This window comes from Neopsephotus bourkii, unplaced genomic scaffold (genome assembly GCF_033783945.1).
Source record: "Neopsephotus bourkii isolate Nb327-2 ecotype Australia unplaced genomic scaffold, CSIRO-AGI_Nbou_v1 NB_1825, whole genome shotgun sequence".
Classification (NCBI taxonomy): domain Eukaryota; kingdom Metazoa; phylum Chordata; class Aves; order Psittaciformes; family Psittacidae; genus Neopsephotus; species Neopsephotus bourkii.
In genome coordinates, this window is record NW_026902298.1 from 11,920,190 (window position 1) to 11,939,527 (window position 19,338).

A 19,338-nucleotide genomic window follows, 5' to 3' on the forward strand; every position below is an offset into this window, starting at 1 on the left:
GAGGCAGGAGGCCAGCCTCCGTGATGGACTGCTCTGGTGGCCAATCACTGCCCAAACTGGACGACTGAGGCATGCGTGCAGCACCCAATAGGCTTGCGGCTGAGTAGGCGGGCCCGGCGTCGCCGGGCGCTGCGAGCCCCCCGCCGGGTGGCCGCGGTGAGGAGGGGAAGATGGCGGAGTGAGAGGAAGAGGAGAGGAGGCCGGGGCCGGCTGCGGCCCCGCGGCCTGGGCCGTGCTCAGGTGAGTGCGGCGGGGAACAACGGCGACCTTCGGCGCGGAACCGCACCCAGCCAGGTGCCTGGTGCCCCGCTCCCTGATTGGGCTGGGTCCGGATGCCCGCGCGCCCGCCTTCCCGTCCTGCTCCGTGATTGGGCTGGGCCTGTTCGCGCCCGCCGCTTCCTGAGGCGGCTGTCCCCCGGCGCTCTGTTCCGCGGTCCCGGGCCGGGCCGGTGAGCGCAACTGCGCGGCTGCCTCCCCGCCCGCCCGCCTGCCTCACCTGGCAGCGCGGCCTCTGTGCCGGGGAGAGGGGGATTCGAGTGTGTGTGGGTTCCTGTGGTGACGGCGGGTGCCAGGCGGGGCGCGGCGGTGGGAGCGTGCCCCTTCGACCCGGCCACCGCCTAGAAAAGTCCGAGCAACTTCGGAGCTGGGGCGAGGCCGTGAGCGGGCGGGCAGCAGTGCGGGGCTGTAGCAGATGGCTGGGAGGGAAGAGCCTGCCGCCCGCACAGCAGAACGTCCGGACTAGCTGGGAACAGCCGGAACGCGGTTTCGGCGAACAGCTGCCGCTGGTAGCGACCGTGCAGACGAGAACCCAAAATGCAGCATCCGAAATTAGCCTGTTTGTCTCCGGCTGCAAGCATAGCGCTGGGTATAGTTATCGTTGTTATTCCTGGAATTTGTGTGCTGGATGAATTTGGCTAATTTGAATAGTTTTATCCTTCTTCTCTGATGTCTTTATGCTGTAGTGACACAGGCATGCCCAAAGGGGGTGGCTTCTAAGTCGTTTGACAAAATCAGAACGTGCAAGTGGTCTACAACGCAATACAGAGAGAGAATAGAGGAATTAATTGTAGCCTTATGAATTCTTGTGATTGTTGGTAGTGAGACAAAAAGGGCTTTGCATGTGCGGAAACATAAAACCAGTGTCTCCTTTTCGTGTTAGTAATGTGCAGGTTAGGTATGCCCTGAATGTTTCAAAATTATTGGAGGTATTTTGTACTACGGAATGGAACTTGGTTTAAATTAAAAAAGGAAAGGCTTCTTACTAAAATAATTACTTTCACTAGCCTGAAATTCCTGATGTGCTGTATTTGATAACAAGTCTTTAAATCTAGAGTTTGCAATAGAGTTTGAAGTGACTGCGTTTTCAACGTGCATATCAGGTAGAAGTAAGAAATTGAAGTGGTTAAATGAGAAGTATGGCTTTAGATCTTGTGGGGATGTGGCATTATCGTACATAATGTAATAATGAATTAGTTGTTTGTAACTGGTGAAGTAACTCAAAAAGAAATACAGTAAGCATATTCGACACAACCAGTTCCAAAAGCAGTAGCTGCTTATGAGAAAAATTTCCTAGGGTATGTTTTACTGGTTTCATGTGCTGTATTATTCACGTAGTAACAGTAATAGCAGCTTATGAGCAACATAACATTAAGGCACAATATGCTGCTGATGATGAATATTCCTACGTATGTGTATCTGTGTATGAATTGGTAAGATATACCAGGGGATTTGCGTTTGGCATATTGCATGTAAAGATATTTCTGCTTTATGTTATCATTAAAAGAATAATAACCAATCAACTTTCTTTCAGAGGAAGTTGTACGCTATTTTTGCAGTAAGTAAATTCAGTTGGATTAATATTCGTTCTTAAATGCTTTGAATTCACAAGAGCTGAGGGAAGTATCTTAGAAAGACAAGATGAAACAACAAAGATAGAGTTTTCTGTTACCCTGATCTGTGTCAGATCAGCTCTCTCCACTGCTTTACAGTCTTGCCCATAGCGCTGTGAGTCTGCAGTGTGAAGATTTGCACGAATAGGGCGTGCATCTTATGCTGGTGACCCGTCGTTCAGGGGTGTCAAAAACCGTGGGCCAACGAAGGGTAAAAATTCAGACCGAGCCTCTGAAGAGTCTGGAGTATCTCTTGAGCGCCTCCCACGTTCATTCTTAAAAGCTAGAAAAAGACCAGTGTTTGAAGTCAGCTCTGACATGCCGGAGCTTATGTGAATGCAAGATGTGTGGACTCGTGCAGTCTTAAAGAGAAAATGATGATGTCCCTAAAATAGGATGTGAAGGGTTGTTTCTTTGCCTGAACAGTATTCAAGGAGCATGTTACTACAGTTTGTGTGTCATGGGGTAGAAAGCTCAGCTGTAAAACAGCCTTTCCTGTTTTCTCTGCCACTGTAAGAAGTACTGTTCAATGTTGTACTGTCAGTGTAACAGTTACCCATTGGAAACCTCATAGGAGGGGAAGGTGGTTTTATTAAAAATATAAAGCGAAGAATAGCACTCACTTAAGCTTGAAGTCTCCTGAGTGGCAGAATGTGTCCTGTGCCCAAGATATCTGTCCACCAGACAAGCACCACAACAGGGGTGTTCAAGCTGTGTGCCCAGTGGTCTGGTGCTGTGTTGCTCATGTCCAGATGCTAAGTCTGCGATCCCTTACAGGTGACAAGGGAAATCAGCTGGCAGGTCCTTATGTTTTCTGGCCTCTTTCTAGGCTGGCCACTATTCTAGGTTTCAGATATGTCTTCGTGTACCCTTTTGAAGGTGATAGTGGTCTCTGTCTCTAATATGCTGCTGGTGTCTACCATCCAGATCTGGTGTCTTCTGAAGTTGCAGGGGGATGTGCTGGGATCTTGATGACCTGCTAACCTGGGTGCTGTTAACACAAGTGCTTTTGAGAGCCCTATTCCTGTTCGATGTACCTTTTGGTGCCCCCACACTCAGGCATTCCTGTTCTTAATGGGGCTGGTTCACCTCCCATATGAAGACAGCCTGAGAAAATTTGGACACTTCAGACTGGAGAAGAGAAGGCTAGGTGGAGACCTCGTAGCAGCCTTCCAGTGTCTGAAGGGGGCCTATAAGGATGTTGGAGAGGGACTCTTCATCAGGGACTGTAGTGATAGGACAAGGGGGTAAACAGGAGATGTTTAGGTTAGTTATCAGGAAAGCTCTCTCCAGTCATACCAGTCTTAGCCTTTCTATTATAGTTCTCTACATTGGGTTTAGATGACTTGTTAAAAGTTAACTAGAAAGTGGAAGGAGCACAGAGGCAGCTAATTTTTTTTTTTTTTTTTGCAGGACTGTAAGTTACTTCTATTGTATTTTGTGCTTCTAATTTAAGCTTTTGTCATTATCAGCTTTTCAGGTTAAATTTGACCCTTTTTAAGCCATGGGAGAAATCTTAGTGGAGTTGTGGTTTGCAGCACTAATTTTGCTTTTTGTATCTTCACACATCACCACAGTTAACTTCTAAGTTCTTGTGTCTTTTTACCTAAACCTGTTTCTAGATCTTTCCTTACTTCTCAGGCTGTAGGGAAGAGATTATCTTCTATGTCCCTGTTAATACTGCTCATCTCCTGAAGCATTTGCATGTGTGGGAGAGAAAGATAGTATTTTGGAAAGCTGGATTTGTTGGATCTGAGTTTCTGCTTACCGGTATAATTAAAACGAAGGGTACCTTAAAAAGGAGTGTGTGGGGTGGGGTGAAACTCAGTAACATAATTGTAAGCTGTTGATTTTAGTATAGTTTCCAGTTAAATGTACTGCTTATATCAGAACATTGAGTTTTTTTCCTCTCTTCTCTTTTCCCCCTTGGTGCATTGATCAGAGAGCATGTGGATCTATACCAAAAGACAAATGCTGCAGTTTTGGTGGTAAATTTATTTATGAGATACTTCATCTCTTTTTTTAGCTTTGAAATTGCTGAAGTTGCCTGTATCCAAGAAGTTGTCTGTCTGAATGTGAGATTTGAAGTTCATGGAAACTTAGCCTTTAGTTATGGTACTTAAAAAAAAAAAAAAGCATGAATGGGCAGTAGGCCAAAAATTAATAAACATAAAACTGTCTGAATTCTTATCATAATAAGATTAATATATTGTTGAGTTATGTGATAATGTAATTGAAATTTCATAAATATTTCTTGTCCTAGTTCAATTGATAGTATGTTCAGTAAGGTATGAAACAAGAAAAATAGTTCCTTTTTTTTTTTTGTTCATAATTTCCATTGGCTTTTAAGTGTAGAGTTGATCTTGTCACCCTCACTTTCAGTGCCTGCTAATTTTCAGTAGCCTTGATTTATATCCAGCTGCATTTGCAAGTTCTGTTGCTACGAGTGTGAACTCTGCTCCCACACAAGCTATGAAAGTCTGATAGAAAGCGTATCAAGCAGAGCAGTTAAAACCCAGGGCATGCAAAGGCAGTGAACTTGTTATAATGAAAATTAAAAATAAAGTAGATTAAAGCCAACTAAATTTCTGCATTGGATAAATCATTCCTTTGTATGAGTTGCTTTAAGTGTCAACTCCTGCTTTCTTATAGTACCCCTTACTACAGTATTTAGTTTAGTTAATTCAGAGCTTTAGAGTAAGTGAAAAACAACCCAACTTTTCAAAGATTGGCCTTGGGAATTGTTCCTCTTCTGATAAGTAAGTTTGGGGAGCTCCTGATAACTGTTCCTTATCAAATTAATTGGCTTGTGAATCATTTGCTGTTTGTTCCTCAACCTCTCAAAGCGGAATACTGCTTGGCAGGTGCTTGAGGGAGGATTTGAGTAGGAAGGGTCAGAATTGATAACATGAGAACAGAGTAACTACCCTGAAATTCTGGGATAGGGGTTATCTCTGGATTTTCTGAAGGCATAGGGCCCTGATGCTTGCAGAAAGGCTGTGTTGTGCAGGCGGTGCTTTGGTGAGGATACTGGGAAGTTTTAATAATGTAATTACCGCATGATGAAATAGCTCTGCCTGTAGCAATCCATTATTCTTGCAGTTAGGTTGTCTGCGCAGTATCCTGGAGAACAGTCATTAGGCTTCCTTGCTACAGTATTTTGTTATTAATGTGAAAGAATTTCCTGCCTTACTGGAGTCTGAAATAGTGTATAAGTTCCGATGAAATGTGTGTCTGTTGATGGTAGCTTACCATAACAAGGGCATTTATCTTCAGAATATGCACAATTAAAAAATTATTTTGGTAGTGGTGTATACTTCATGCTCCAGAGATAGTCAGTTGAGCATGGGCTGTGGCTGTTCTCAGTAAATAGAAACCAAGAAATTCCAGGGAAAAGGGGAATTTGGTGCTGTGTAAACTACATTCTGTGGAATGAACGATAGACATGATTTCATTCCAGGGAGCAGAATGGTTTCTGAGCAAAAACCTTTGAGGCATATGCACCTGGAATACTGCGCTCAGTTCTGGGCCCCTCATTACAAGGAAGACATTGAGATGCTAGAGCAGGTCCAAAAAAGGACAACAGAGCTGGTGAAGGGTCTGGAGCACAAGTCTCTGATGGGGAGTGGCTGAGGGACCTGGGGTTGTTCAGTCTGGAGAAGAGAAGGCTCGGGGGGACCTTACCACTCCTTGCAGCTGCCTGAAAGGAGGTTGTAGTGAGGTGGGGCTCTGTCTCCCAAATAACAAGTAATAGGACAAGAGGAAATGGCTTCAAGGTGCACCAGGGGAAGTTGAGATTGGATGTTAGGAACTATTTCTTCACCTAGAGTGTGATCAGACATTGGAACAGGCTTCCCAGGGCAATGGTATTATCACCATCCCTGGAAGTGTTCAAAACCTATGTAGTTGAGTCCCTCACTGACATGGTTTAGTGGTGGACTTGGCAGTCCTGGGGTAATGGTTGGACTTGATAACCTTAAAGGTCTTTTCCAACCTAGCTGGTTCTGTGATTCTATATGCTGCCTCTCAGCCTGTTCTTAATTCAGGTTTGCTGTCTTGGGTCTTTCATGCTTGGGCACAGTTCACTCCACCATCCTTTCCCTTAACTAAAGGAAGGGGGTGGCTATGATAATTTGAAAAGTAACATCAACATTTTTTCTGTAGAAGGTTTGAAAACATCAACTGATTCCTGGAAAGCACAGCTAATCTTTTGTGCCTGTGCACATAATCATGTATGAATTGAATAGCTTCCTAGATGCAAATTTAATCTCATTTGTTCATCTCTCTCTAGGCTCAATGAAGATAATGTGGATTGATCAAAAATAATGGTGAGTAAAGACAGAGGTACTAAGTATCAGGTATTAACTTGTCAACTTTGTTGGTTGATTTAGGGTTTTTTAGGCTTTTGGGTTTTTGTTTTGTTTTTTGTTTTGTGTCTGTCCAAAGAAGTCAGTAATTGAGATTTTAATATTTCATAGGATACTTTTTGAGAAATGGAATGTTACTACAGTGCCAGCTTTCAGCTTGGCTTTCAGTTGAAAGAACCTTGATTTATCATATATTCTAACAGGAATAAATGCTTTAAAGTTAGACAGTTCCTGTCCCATGATTTCCTTTTGCTCTGCTAAGAGACACCAATTGTGTGACTATTAACTTGGAGTAGTTATCTTAAAAGTTGTATTTGTTAAACAGTAGGACTGAAAGAATGATAACACAGATGTCAATTATCAAATAGAAAGAAGTACATTCAAAATGTCTAAGGGTGATCAACAACCTGTGGAGTTTTAATGTATTTTATTTTTCCATTGAGTGAAATAAAGATATTTTGGTAGTTAAGGTGTGTAATAGTGCTATATTCTGTTCTCAGCTCTGCCACAAACTTCTGGCATGTTTTGTTGCAGCTCTCCATGTCTGTTTTCCTCCATCTTCATAACAAGAATAAGACTTTCCCAACAGTGTGGTGGTGAAGCTCATGATCAACTGAAATATTTGAGTGCCTCAGAGAGAATGTGATGGTGATGTGTGCTCTATTTCCATTTCATGATCTACTTGCCGCTTTTAACATAGGAGTTGAAAATTGTCATGGGAAGATTATTTCTGAACTTGATCAACTAAAGGGTTAAGGTAATTGGAATAAGACAGACAGAGAAGAGAGGAAGGGGTTAGAAAATATGCTGTATCCTCATGTTCTTGTATGGAGAAAGAGAAACCAAAGGAAAAAAAATTCTCTTTCACATCTCTCTTTGTAGTACAGGAGAATGATAATAAATATACCTGGCACTGGAGCACATGCATGTTTCCTTCTAACTCACGCTGGCATCAAACTTAAAGCAAGAAAACAAAAATCGTGTCTTAACAGATGCTGTGACTCAGTGATACCAGGTGGGTGTCACCGTGAAAAGCAAGGAGATCAGGGACAAGATGAGTTAGGGTTACTAGTACCTAGTCTGTGTGATCTTCCAACTGTCATTTAGTGCTATTTTTTCTCTACAGCACTGTCAGTTTTGTGATTAACTAGGGGATAGTTTATGGTGTTTCTTTGAATTGTGACCTGCCATAGCATAACATACTTTGTGTATGCAGTTTGCATCCAGGTACTACCCCAACATTGTGATGCTGGGTGTTGGAGACACAGTTAAGGAGCCCTGTACCTAACTAACAGTGGTATATTTTTGGATGCAATGCTCCTGAGTGAGCATAGATTTCAGCATTTCTGTAGCATTTCCTTAGCCAGTTTATGGAGATCTACAGTTACATAAAAAACCTTAGAGCAAGGGATTATTGCAGTTTGGGAAGCCAGCTAATTTTGTCCATTAGAATCAGGCTTTTAAAGTAATGAACCAGTAGGCATGTTAATGTTGAATGTATTTTATTCTGATTGCTAATCTACCCCTCTTTTTTTATTTTGGGATTCCAGATCCTCTCCTGACATTCAAGAAGGTGGTCCTGTTGCTTGCTCGTAGGCTGTGAAGTGTTGATGTTTCTCTTCTAGCAAGCAAAAACCTGTCCTTCACTTCCATGGAGCTGAACGAACAAAGATCTCTTCGCTTCTTGTTTCAACCATCTCACCCAACATTTGATTCACCAGATGACTTCTCCCACAGAAGTACCCCATCATTTTATCACAACTCAAAAGCAGAGTAACAGAAATCAGCAGTTGTTTCCTGAAGAAATGTCCTCTGTGCAAGCTCTTCATCCAGCTCTTGGCATTCTGTTTTAAAATAAGAAATATTTTGTAATCAGGTTCAAGTGCAAGCTAGTATTCTTCACTGATACCTCCTTCATTTTAGGAAGGTTAAGTACTTCACTGTGTCGTATTGGAAGTCCTAGCAGATAAAGTGTCTGCAAACATTGCTGTTTCAAGCTGTCTTGATATACTTAAAAAAATGCAGTAGGAAAAACAGAACGTATTTTCTGCTCTGACATGAGGAAGAAACTTACCAAGCCATTGGAGATGTCCCATACAGGTATTTTCTAGTCCAAAACCCAGGCTTGACTTTGGAGATAGATGTCTTTGATGTCAACTTGCATAAAGCATCTAGTGCAGAGGAAAAAATGCAGAATTACCTTGTCTGTACTGTGTAAATGCCTTGACCAAGGCTGTGATCAAAATATATATTTGCCTGTCTAAACCTGATGTAGGTGCTGGATATGAAGAGCTTTCACCAGAAGGAGAAATTACTCTGCAGCATTTAATTTTTGGCAAAGAAAAGTGAAGCTTTAAAGGCCTCTGGGGTAACAAAATAATGATTAGGTTTATGTTAAATCATTCCCCCCTCTGTCTTTTCATGACTCCTTAGCTGCAAAAGGAAGAAACCCAGGAACATGTGGTAGAAGAAATGGGGCAGAACTTCTTTCTTTATTAAAGAAACTAACTTCTGGTGGGATAGAAGAGACCAGAGAGGTAAAGTTGCAGTTTATCCACTTGACTTCCTTGGCACAGTTTGAGTTTTCAATACTGCTGATGGAATCAGTTTTTTGATTCTTCTGTGACTCAGAACTGACGTGACCTGTGTGTTACCATCTATAAGGTAGAAACAGGCCCAAGAGAACAGGCTGTTACCACGTAAGAGGGGTGATTTGAGAGAGAAGAAATACTTAGGATGGGCCTTTTTTGGTTCCTCATATTCTTTCCCAAACTAAGATGCAGTCTGTTGTTCTTATGTTTACACAAGGTTCTTTGTCTCCGTCATTTGTGATTATATAGGATGTTTTCTGTCATTCTGAGATGGGAGTGTATGTTGATTATGTGCTCCCTGCTGTGGTATTATATATGGGAAGTAGGATTTCTTGGCAAAAAGCCCCACAACTGGGATATGTATTCTGTTCCACTTCAAATCTGAAGCTCTTCTTAGTGCACCTTATTCCGAGCTTGTGATTTAGCAAATGTGACTTACTAGCTAAAGTAGTATTTTCAAATCTGAATCAAATAAAGGTATATAAGTTCTGTTAATAGGTTTTGGGAGATGGTAGAGTCATTGGGGGGTGGGGGTGGTGTTTTAGATTTCTTCTTCTGTTTTTGCTTTTAGAAAACTGCTGGACAGAGTCAGACAGCCTGAAAATGGCTGACAAAGCCAACTGAAATCCTTAAATCTTAATGATGGATTGCAAGGGCAGTGTTCTGATACTTAAAATGTAGTCACATTTTATGGGACCAAGTTCCATAGCAGAGTAAGGGCGAGTGTTGATGTTGATCCTCCTTTTCAGAGTTAAGTCTGTGTTTAGACTTGCATTGTAACAATACAATTTAATTATAGCTTTCCCATTTGTTGTTTCTGTGAAGAGCAGACATGAAAGTGGTGGGCAAGACACTGCCTATCAAAGTAATGCCAAATGTAATGAGCACTAAAATTTTGTGTAACATTGCAATGAGCTGTTTGATCACAGTCATGTTGATCTTGATGAGGCAACCACCAGCTTGGCCTGACTGCTTTTAAAAACATAGGATTGCTGAATATGGTTTGAATTTTCTGCCATTGGAGGCTACTAGAAAAGCACACTTCCTTTTAAGGCCTCCTTAGGCTGAAACCAATGGGATTTAAAGTAGATGTCTGTAGAAGCAGGATCCATCTCTAAGTGATGGAAAATACTGTCAATATCGTAAGATTGTAAGTAGTTGGTTAGTATCTGGTGAAAGAAACAGCTGATTTTTAGGTTTGGGAATTTCCTTTTCTTCCTTCTGGTGTTAGGGCTAGCAGTTGTTTCTTGCATAGCTTGATGGCAAAATAATTGGGGGACAGGAAGGTATTTTTGTTTCCTGTGAACATGTATAAAAACAAAGCACTTGTCTGACTGGAGAGTAGCCACTTTAAGCTGTTTGATTTATTTTTCCATATAAATAATCCTCGCCATTTTGTAACCCTGTATTGTAACAAAAAATAGAATTGCTGACTTTTCCTGACTCTTCTCCATGGCAATGTAACATTAGTTTTCAAGTTTCATTTTAGAACAGAATATTTCTAGCAGGGCTAAGGATCTGTGGCTTTCACAGAAGTAATACCCATACATGCCCGGAAGACCCCACTGCCATACATTTCTGGCCAGCACCTTACATAACTGCTGTGTTGGGAAATGCTGCCTCAGCCTACTTTTTATTGTTCCACTTTTATTTCTCTGTTGGTTGGAAATCTTCCCATGTGAAACATGACAAAAACAAGGGGCAAGTGCAATAGAACATATATATATACATATATATATTTTAATACTTGTGGACAAAATGATGTTACAAGTTGTTTGAAAACAACAAAATCACCAATGTCTTCCATTTTGAGATGTGTATAGTTCCATAAGCATTAGTGCTTTGTAGCAAACTGTAGTGCCATGTTAGGATCAGTGCATGAGCCTAGTAGTATTTTTACAATTTGAGTGACAAATTTATTAATAAACAGTGATAATAATGTAATTAACAATAGAAAGGATACAATAGAAATGTCACAAACGTGGTCTAAACATGCAGTATCCTCCCTTTGACAATGGCAACGCTCTCTTTAGAAATGAAACGCCTTTACCTAATGGGCTTCATAGAATCATAGTTGACTTTGTGCTTTTAGTCTATCTGTTCAGCTGCAATAGTAAGCTGCTGTACGTAGGCATCCAGGATTCTCATCTCTTATTGGTGGGATTCTTTTTAGTCTTTGTTTAAGGTGTTTTCTTCCATGTGCAGCTTTTACAATTTTATTATTACCCATCCTGTTATAGACTCAAAAGTATGTTGATGAGTTTATGTGCATTTTGTGCACATCCCTGCTACTGTGAGATCATCTACAATATCTCTTGAGTAATTTTTTTCTTCAGCTATGACTATATAATTGTTACAACTAGTTAAACGTTAACCTCATTATATAATAAGTTGATATTTGCAAAATGCTATCTGCATAATAAAAGTAGAAGGCTTTTATCCATTATTGCAGGAATGGGGAACCTTTCTTGACTGAAGTTCTGTTGATCTATTAGTACCTGTGGTGGATCCTGCATTTACATACATCATAATAAAAGAAATCGTAATAAGGTCAAGGGCTGTTGAAAAACAGCACTGCAGACTGTATCTGTGCAGCAGGCTATCTCAAGCCTATGGGTCAGAGATTCCCCACCCCTGTATTACTGAGAAATCAATATCCTGTATTTTAGGTAACTTCTAGTGTTGCTTTCCAGCTCTAAGCTCAATTTTAATAATTTCTGTCTCTCCCTCTGCTTTTTTTCAGAAGAAAAGTTTAGACCAGGGGAGGTCCAAATGATTTTGCTCTCAATGGGCAGCTTGGACTGGTATGATTCCAGATGTGCGATGCTCTGTGGATGGCATCCTCTGATTTCCTAGGAGAAAGTCTTTTATTTGGTGACAGTATTGCTCTTCACCCATTTCTATCTTTTACAAGAACAAAATTCTCCAACTTAGAGAGGATACTGCATCTTTTTTCCTGAGACCTGCCTGTAAATGGCCATTAGGGGGAGGGAGGGAATGGGTAGCTTTGTTTTGATAAGATGTATCTCTAAAGTGATTAATCAAGAAGCATGTTCTTTGGTGCAAAACCAGTAACCGGGCAGAGTTAATGTATGTAACAGGGAAAGCAAACAAATAGAAACCCCTAAACAACCAACCCTCTGCATCTAATTGATTTCCAAGAAAATTGGTCAGGGGGGCCATTTACAGCAGCGCTCTGGGAACCTTTGCTGAGAGTTAGGTTCAGTTTTCTATGGAAGTAGCTGTACCATTAAATATAGTAGTTTAGTGCTTGGGAGAATCAATTGAAAAATACCTCTGAAACTGGAATGCAAAATAGCACAGTATGTAGGGGGAAGAATCCCTGATGCAAACAAAGCCATAAGATGATTTAATAAGAAAATAGAACTTTAGTAGCAATAACTGTTTTGCATGTGATAGTAAATAACTTGCATTAGCAAGATTGTACAGTAGAATAAGTGGGTAATAACCAAATAAGTTTGTGGCGCTCTGTGCTGCAGGGAGTTGCGTGAAGATTCTCTTCCTGAGAACATGGGTGAATTCCTCTTCTGTTCCTCTCATTGGAGGGAATTTAGCACTTGAATACATTGTTAATGAACCATATATATATATAAAAAAACCAAGAAAGCTCTGTGACAGATCTGAAGAACTGCAGTGAGTGCTGGGGAAGAGCAGACAGTTCTTTTTGAAGGGATAGCTGAAGTTTTCTTCTAGTTTTCTCTCTTTTGTAGCCTAGCACTTCTGTTTCTCTGAGAAGAAACTAAACCCTTCCAAATACTAGAGTGTGGTGAGAACCTGATTCTGAAGTTAAAAGCTTTTATTGTGGGATGTACTTTTTGTTTTCTTTGCTTAAAAAGACCAATTTGAGATGGTCTTTAAATAAGAAGTTAGAGAACACTTGACACTCAGACCATTTGTTACAGCCCCAGCACAACTGTAGAGGTCTAAAAATGTTGCTTTACAGGAAAATAATTTTAGCCTTGCTAAACACTGTTTGAAACCATAATTGATTTCTGTTGATGCCTGAAGTTTTGCAGAGGCAAGTACTGTGGAGCCTCTGGTAAAGAGTTATTGATCTACAGCTGTAGCCTCTGCACCCAGCAAAGTATTTCCTATGAAACAGTTACATAAAAGAGCCACAGGAGTTCTGAAATGTTCATAGTTGATGCTGCTTTCAGTGCAGATAGGTGCAGAGACAACATGGCCTAACAGATAGTAACTCTGTTCAGAACACATTATTACATCAGAGGTTTGAATCTGTCTGGCTGAATTTCTTCTAGGAAGCTGAGGCAGTTTGAAGTCTAACTTCCAGCTGAAAGGAAGCTTCTAGTGTTCTGAAATTATGGAGGTGAAGCCCTTTGGCTCTTCAGAAGTTGAGAATGGCACTATGAGGGCTGTGAGCATTTTTGCAGTATAAAGTAACCAAGATAAGCATGAGAATGTCTAAACTAAGTGTTGGATAATCCGGAATATGTGTATGAAAAGCTAATTGATGTGGGAGGTTGTAATCCACTCAAATTCCAGCTAATGAATTATTGATCAAATTGGCAGCTGCCCATAGGGGACTTTAATTTGATTGTTATCTGCTTGCATTAGAGAAATTATAAATTTATTCTGGTCTGTGGTCAGCAAATACATTTCCATAATAATGAAAACATGGTCATGTTCCTGCTTCAGAAATATGAACTTTGGCTGAATAGAATTCAAGGGTTTCTTCATTCAGAGAAGCATAAGTAGAGGGAGGTAAGGAATCAAGCCTGCTGTAGTCACGCAAGCTATCTGCATATTCTTCCCAAGTCAGCCTTATTATAGTGCTATGTAGTCTGTTGTCTACTAGACTAGAAATCACTGTTCACAGCAGCAAAAGGAATCCCTTTGCCTTTCAGCTCTTGTGCTATGGTATGACTTTTGCTCCAACCCCCTGTATTACACTGCTTCTAAAACTAAATGAAAGTGTTAGAAGCAACCACATTGCAGTGTGGGGTATCAAAGGTGTAATGACCAGTACTGACATGCCTCTTTGCAGAGCTAAACCCAGTTGATTACAAGCTGTTTCCACATCCATTAGTGCTGCTGCAGACGGTCTAGCCAGAACCTGTGTTGGGAATTGCACCTTCAGGAATTGCACCTTCTGCAAGTGAGGGTAATTGTCAAATTCAGAACAAAAGAGAAAGTCTTGCAAAGGGTCCTTGATAGTGAGTGAGAAGAAATTGTATGGAGCTTCAGGACACTGACATGTTACACAAGGGTTACGCTGTCAAGAGCTCGCATTGGTTTTTGGGCAGGAAAAGGAAAAATATGGAAGAACAGTTTCTGATGGATAATCAGGCTTGAAAATAACTGCTTCCTTTGTCCCTAGGAAACTGTCTGGTCTTCCTCCAAAACCAAGGTTCCTGTTTGTTGTTCAGGTGCAGAGCTGCATAATGGCAGTTCAGGTCAGATTCCATTTAATTTATTTTACTGAATGATCTAGCATTGTGCCCCTGTAGTGCTTTGAGTGGCAGACACACAAAGGCCAACAGTTGAACCAGGGTGTCTCATTTAACAGTGCAGAACACCAACAATGGGTTCTTATGTCTCTTCCCTTTCAGTCTGCTCTATACTTTCTCCTGAGTTTTGGAGAAGGTGTCAATGTTCATGATGTAGGCAGGGTGTGTTTCTGTGTCTGAGCCTATGTACCAGGTCATAATATAGACAGGTTCCCTATGGCTTTACAACATCTAAAGTTAAAGATAAAAAGTAATTTAGTGTTTATTGTGTCCTATGTAAATCCTGTGTGCTTCTCTCCACTTCCCCTCCAAGTGAGTGTGCTTGCAGGTCAACTTAAAGGTGTCTAGTTCATAATGCCTTGGGCATGAAGAACTGCATGGAGAAACTGAAGGCAAGTGGCACAGGCCCACAAACCAAATCTTAGAGCTAGTATTCTAATTATGCATGATTCAAAATGTCAAGTGTAACGTAGTTATTACCAGTAAATTGAGATATGCATTTATACATAATAAAGCAATAGGAATTAATATACCAATAGCTTGAACTTCCTGCTTTGATTCTCAGATTTTGGGGTTTTTGGTTTTTAGAGAATGTGCTGCCCTTGTAGAGAAAGGGGCAGAATGTATAGGTAGGGACAGAAGCATGGCACCAAAACTGTAAATCAGGAACTAGGATCAGCAGAACTCGCCTTTATAACCTCTTGTCTGGTTCAAAGTAGTGTCCTGAGCATGTGAAAAGCAGGGCATGGACTAAGCATGTTTAGGGGCGAGATGAGGTTCTCACCTGCTGCAGCTGTAGCAAGGAAAAGGGTGCAGAGTTTCTTACAATGTGCAGGGGGGAGCAACTGGTGGGGGGAAAAAACCAACAAGCAAACAATGGAAATCACAGATTCAATTTGAGTGTAGTATTTACCAGAGAGTAGATAATAAACTTGCTTGTGGTGAGAGAAATTATTTGAAGACTGAAATTAATAAGCACAGTACATACATTTCAGGTGTTGAATAGCTTTTTAGTAGACAGTATTTTCAGGTAACCCTCTAGCCACATAGGCAGCTGTACTGAAGCATACTGGTACCAGCCAGCAATAATGGCACCTGCAGGAATGAACCCGAAAATACTGGTAATCTTCTTGTATAGTTTTTAAGTTCTTTAAAGAGATTTTTAAAAGCAGTAACTGAAATTTGAGCACTGAAGGTCTTTCTCTTTGCAACACAGGTTGCAATAGTGTTGGTTTTCCTTTATTTCACTCTACTAAATAAAAGGGAATTTGGGTGCCATCTTTCTGTAGGCTTTTAGTGTGTTCTCTGAAATACTTCCCAAATCCTTCAGTGGACAGTGAAGTGAATTTCTGCTGGCAGTTTGAAAATAACCTAGAACATGTGGCATAGCCTATGTCACTAATACATTTCCAAGTTTAACCTTGTATTCAGACATGTAGAATACTAGCTTTTAGTGCCGATTTCCATACTTTTAGCTTAGCTTAATTTTGTAGATGGGCTTAACTTGTGCAGAACACTTCTCCATGTACAGGGGCACAGTCCTCTTAAATAGAAGGTATCTTGGAGGAAGAAATTGCTTGTCAAGTTAACTCCTGTTCATGCTTCATAGCCAACCATCCACAAAGCACCGTGATTTGGGTTAGAATGGGGGTTGTGTTTTTCTCATGAATGCTCTTTTTAGACTTAGAAGAATTGCCAAATGAAGCTAGGAATGTTCTAAGAGAAGATGACTATTTGATGGCATCAGAAGTTAGACAAATTGAAGTCCTTTGACCAACTTCTTCAAGCAAAAAGGGAATTTGTAGAGCAAGTTTAGCTCAGCGGTTAACCATGGTCACCTAGTTCTTAGTGGGTATTCTTTAGAACACTTTTGCATGCATTTAAACTTTCATGTTTTCTTTGGTGTGGTGAGTAAGCAGTTGTATCCTTTGCTAATGCTTATTCCCCTCAATATAAAACCTGGGAATAAGCTACTTTAGGATGTCAGTGAAGATGATCTTTTCAAAAGCATGGTACAACAGCAAAGGAGAAGTATTAGTGTTAGATTCTTAAAGATTACTTTAGTACTTAAAGAACAAACTAGAAAATACTTCTTAATGTTGAACTTCTGATGCTGTGCTCACATGGGTTAGTAATTATTGGTGTCGCTAGGAACTATGTATTCCCGTTGCACATGTTTTACATGGTAACAGTGAAAGAATGTCTCCCTGCAAAATCTGATGTTTTTCCAAAAGGCAGCTTGCTTTTATATCTATGCATCTTTGAGGATTTCAAGATAAGATTTTATTCTTTTGACACTGTAAAGAGGAACTGTTTAAAAATGAACTTGGAAACTCTGCACCTGTATACAATTTTTTTAGCAATAAAGCAGCACAGGCTGAGAATGCACTAAAAACTGGACGTGTCATTTGTTCAGAAGATAGATTAACCAACTTGCTAGACACTCCACTTCTGAGATGTGTTTGTACTTGCTATACCTTTGTGCAAACCCAACAATTAGGGCTGAACCTACACAAGCCGTGTATCTGCTGTTGGTCCAGCTGTCCCAACAGACCTCAGGCACACGAACCTCATGACTTCTTGGAAGGCAGCTAAAGAAAAGTTACTCCACTCATACTAAGATGGGCAACATGTCAGTTAAAACTTCAAGGGCTCTTTCGGATGATCCCAGAAAGCTTCTTGCTTGCAGACTGGCTAAATTAATAAGCCGTCTAGAAAACTTTCATCTGCATGGATTGTTTGTTGTTTTGGCAACCCCATGTCCGAATAATTCCTCCTATAGCTGGCATCTCACAACCTGCAGCAAGGCACAACTTCCCTTGCAGTTGGTGTCGAAATGCTGTAATACAGCAGGACACCAGCTCAGGAGGCTGTGCTGAAGAAGCCATTGGCTCCTAACCCTGCTACAACCTTTTCAAGACCTGTTACAGATTGCTAACCCTTAAGGTAGTTTGTAGAAGATTTTTACTGTGATTGTTACTTCAGTAGCATGTTCAACCACCTTTGTTTTATTTTCCAGTTGTTTTGTCTTCACATTCCAGAGAAGACAGCTCTTGGTGAGGCCTGACTTGTTTTCTAAGTGGCTGTATTCACTTAGAGAATCCATCCCTTCAAAGCCAGACTGGCCCTGGCTGCATTTAAAGCTGGAATGCGTTTCTCAAGATGCCTGGTTAGTGGAGATTAGGTCCTACACTAGAATAGGAACAAGTATTCACTGATAAACCATAGATTAAAAGGAACTTAAATCTGGCTGTGGGATCAAACGCTGAATCTTTCAGGAATATGTTTATGAGCATCACTTTGAATTACTGAAGAGAATGAACCTATATATTTTGATTTGTGGCTTATTTAAAACAGAATGCTGTTGGAACACTGCTGCTGTGAATGTCAGCAGGTACACCAGGCAACAAAACCCACATCATTTGACAAAGAGACATGAAGGACCATGGCTTGACTCAGCAGAGTCCTCCCAGTAACAAAGATTAATGTAGTTTAAAAATTTCCCAGCTATTATTTAGCACATGCTCATTATTTGTTTAAATTCATGCTATGTAATGTGAGGAACCATTAATTTAATGCTTCATAATGAAGCGGGACCCAGCAAGATAAACTGATGGGTTTTTCTGCAAACATAAGCTAAGGAAAAGAAGTGGGTTTATGACTCATGATGCAGTGATCTGCACAAAATACATCTCTGAATTTCAGCATTTACAAATTCTTTTCTTTACAGCTGTAAACATAATACTAAAACCCAAAGTAACTGGCAGCTTTCTTTTCCTTTTAGGGGTGGACACTTAGCTAAATGAAGCAAGACAGTTTAGCACTGTTGTACACAGTACAGATGTAAAGCATACAGCAAGGAACTGTCTCAATGCAGAAACCAGACTGAAAGGGCAAAAGGGAGTAGGCCCGTTGTCAGTGGATGGAATAACAAAAGGGCTGTCACTTGGAAAGTAATGCAAAGGTGAAGTTCTGCAATGGAAAACATCTACCTGAGATGCTTGCACAAAATGAGCTTAAATCCCAAGACCTCAGTTAAAGACCAACAGGCCCTTAACCATAACACAATGCAGAAGAGAGTAAACAACACAACTGTAAAGATGTCTTTGTTCTTAATAATAATCAACTACAACAAATCCAAACTGTACATTCATATATGCAGAGACAACTCAAAAGAACAACATTCAAGTGAAGGGTTCAGGATAGAGCTCATTTTAGAGAAGTTACCATTTGTCATTACAGGCAATGAAGCAGATGTCGCAAGAGTGTAATACTTACTTTGGGTAGGTACTTTTGATATCCTGAACTTAGCTGTCATTGAAAAGTGCTGTGTCTCTGCAGTTTTGCATATCAAATTTGTAAAACTAACAATAAAATCATTTACATAGCATACAGTAGTAGAATTTAACAGAGAGCACCCCTCTTCTCTCTGCAGAACGGCTGACAGTATTCCAACTTATTGCTTCATCAGAACAAACTGAGACAATCTGAACTCTCAATGAAAAAGCAGTAGCAGTGAAGGTACTGGCTGGCCACCTGAAGCCTCTGAGGTGGTTTACAGTAAGTTTTGTGCTCTGCTCCAAGGCCACTACAAGAGTTATTTCACAAATACAGCAATTAAGACCATGAAATACAGGGCGTACTGGTAGTAGCAGCAATGGGGAGTGCAATCTGCCAGTCATATATGGAAGCAGAAGTAAGGGGATGGAAAATTGCATCACTATAATTAAGTAAATACAGCCCTCTCTAGACTACTGCATACAACTGTTAAACTTTATGGAAGGTTTAAAGCATCGGTCTTTTAGGCAACAAAAGGGAGAGAAAACTGACCTTTAATCTTCCAAATACCAAGAACTGGGGTTAAAGATATGCTGTCATAAAACCAGTGGGTGTTCCTTCTTTTCCACCAAATTACTTTCTAGATGTTTGGAAAGAAGCAGCACCCTGTTTTTAATAAAACAGAGAGAAATACTGGTGGCTGGCACATGTATTGCCCTTGAAT

The 19,338-nt window shown here is 40.6% G+C and overlaps 1 long non-coding RNA gene across 7 annotated transcripts; it reads left to right on the forward strand.

Annotated features, from left to right (window-relative positions):
• The first annotated feature begins 21 nt into the window (after positions 1-21).
• LOC133207037 (uncharacterized) lies at positions 22-14,047 on the forward strand. 7 transcript variants are annotated; one of them, XR_009723931.1, is made up of 4 exons: positions 22-240; positions 6,181-6,217; positions 6,791-6,904; positions 7,807-14,047. It is a non-coding gene; the product is annotated as an uncharacterized LOC133207037 (long non-coding RNA). The 7 variants fall into 7 exon arrangements; XR_009723932.1 differs by lacking the exon at positions 22-240 and adding an exon at positions 531-865; XR_009723933.1 differs by lacking the exon at positions 22-240 and adding an exon at positions 877-1,379.
• Positions 14,048-19,338: the final 5,291 nt, after the last annotated feature.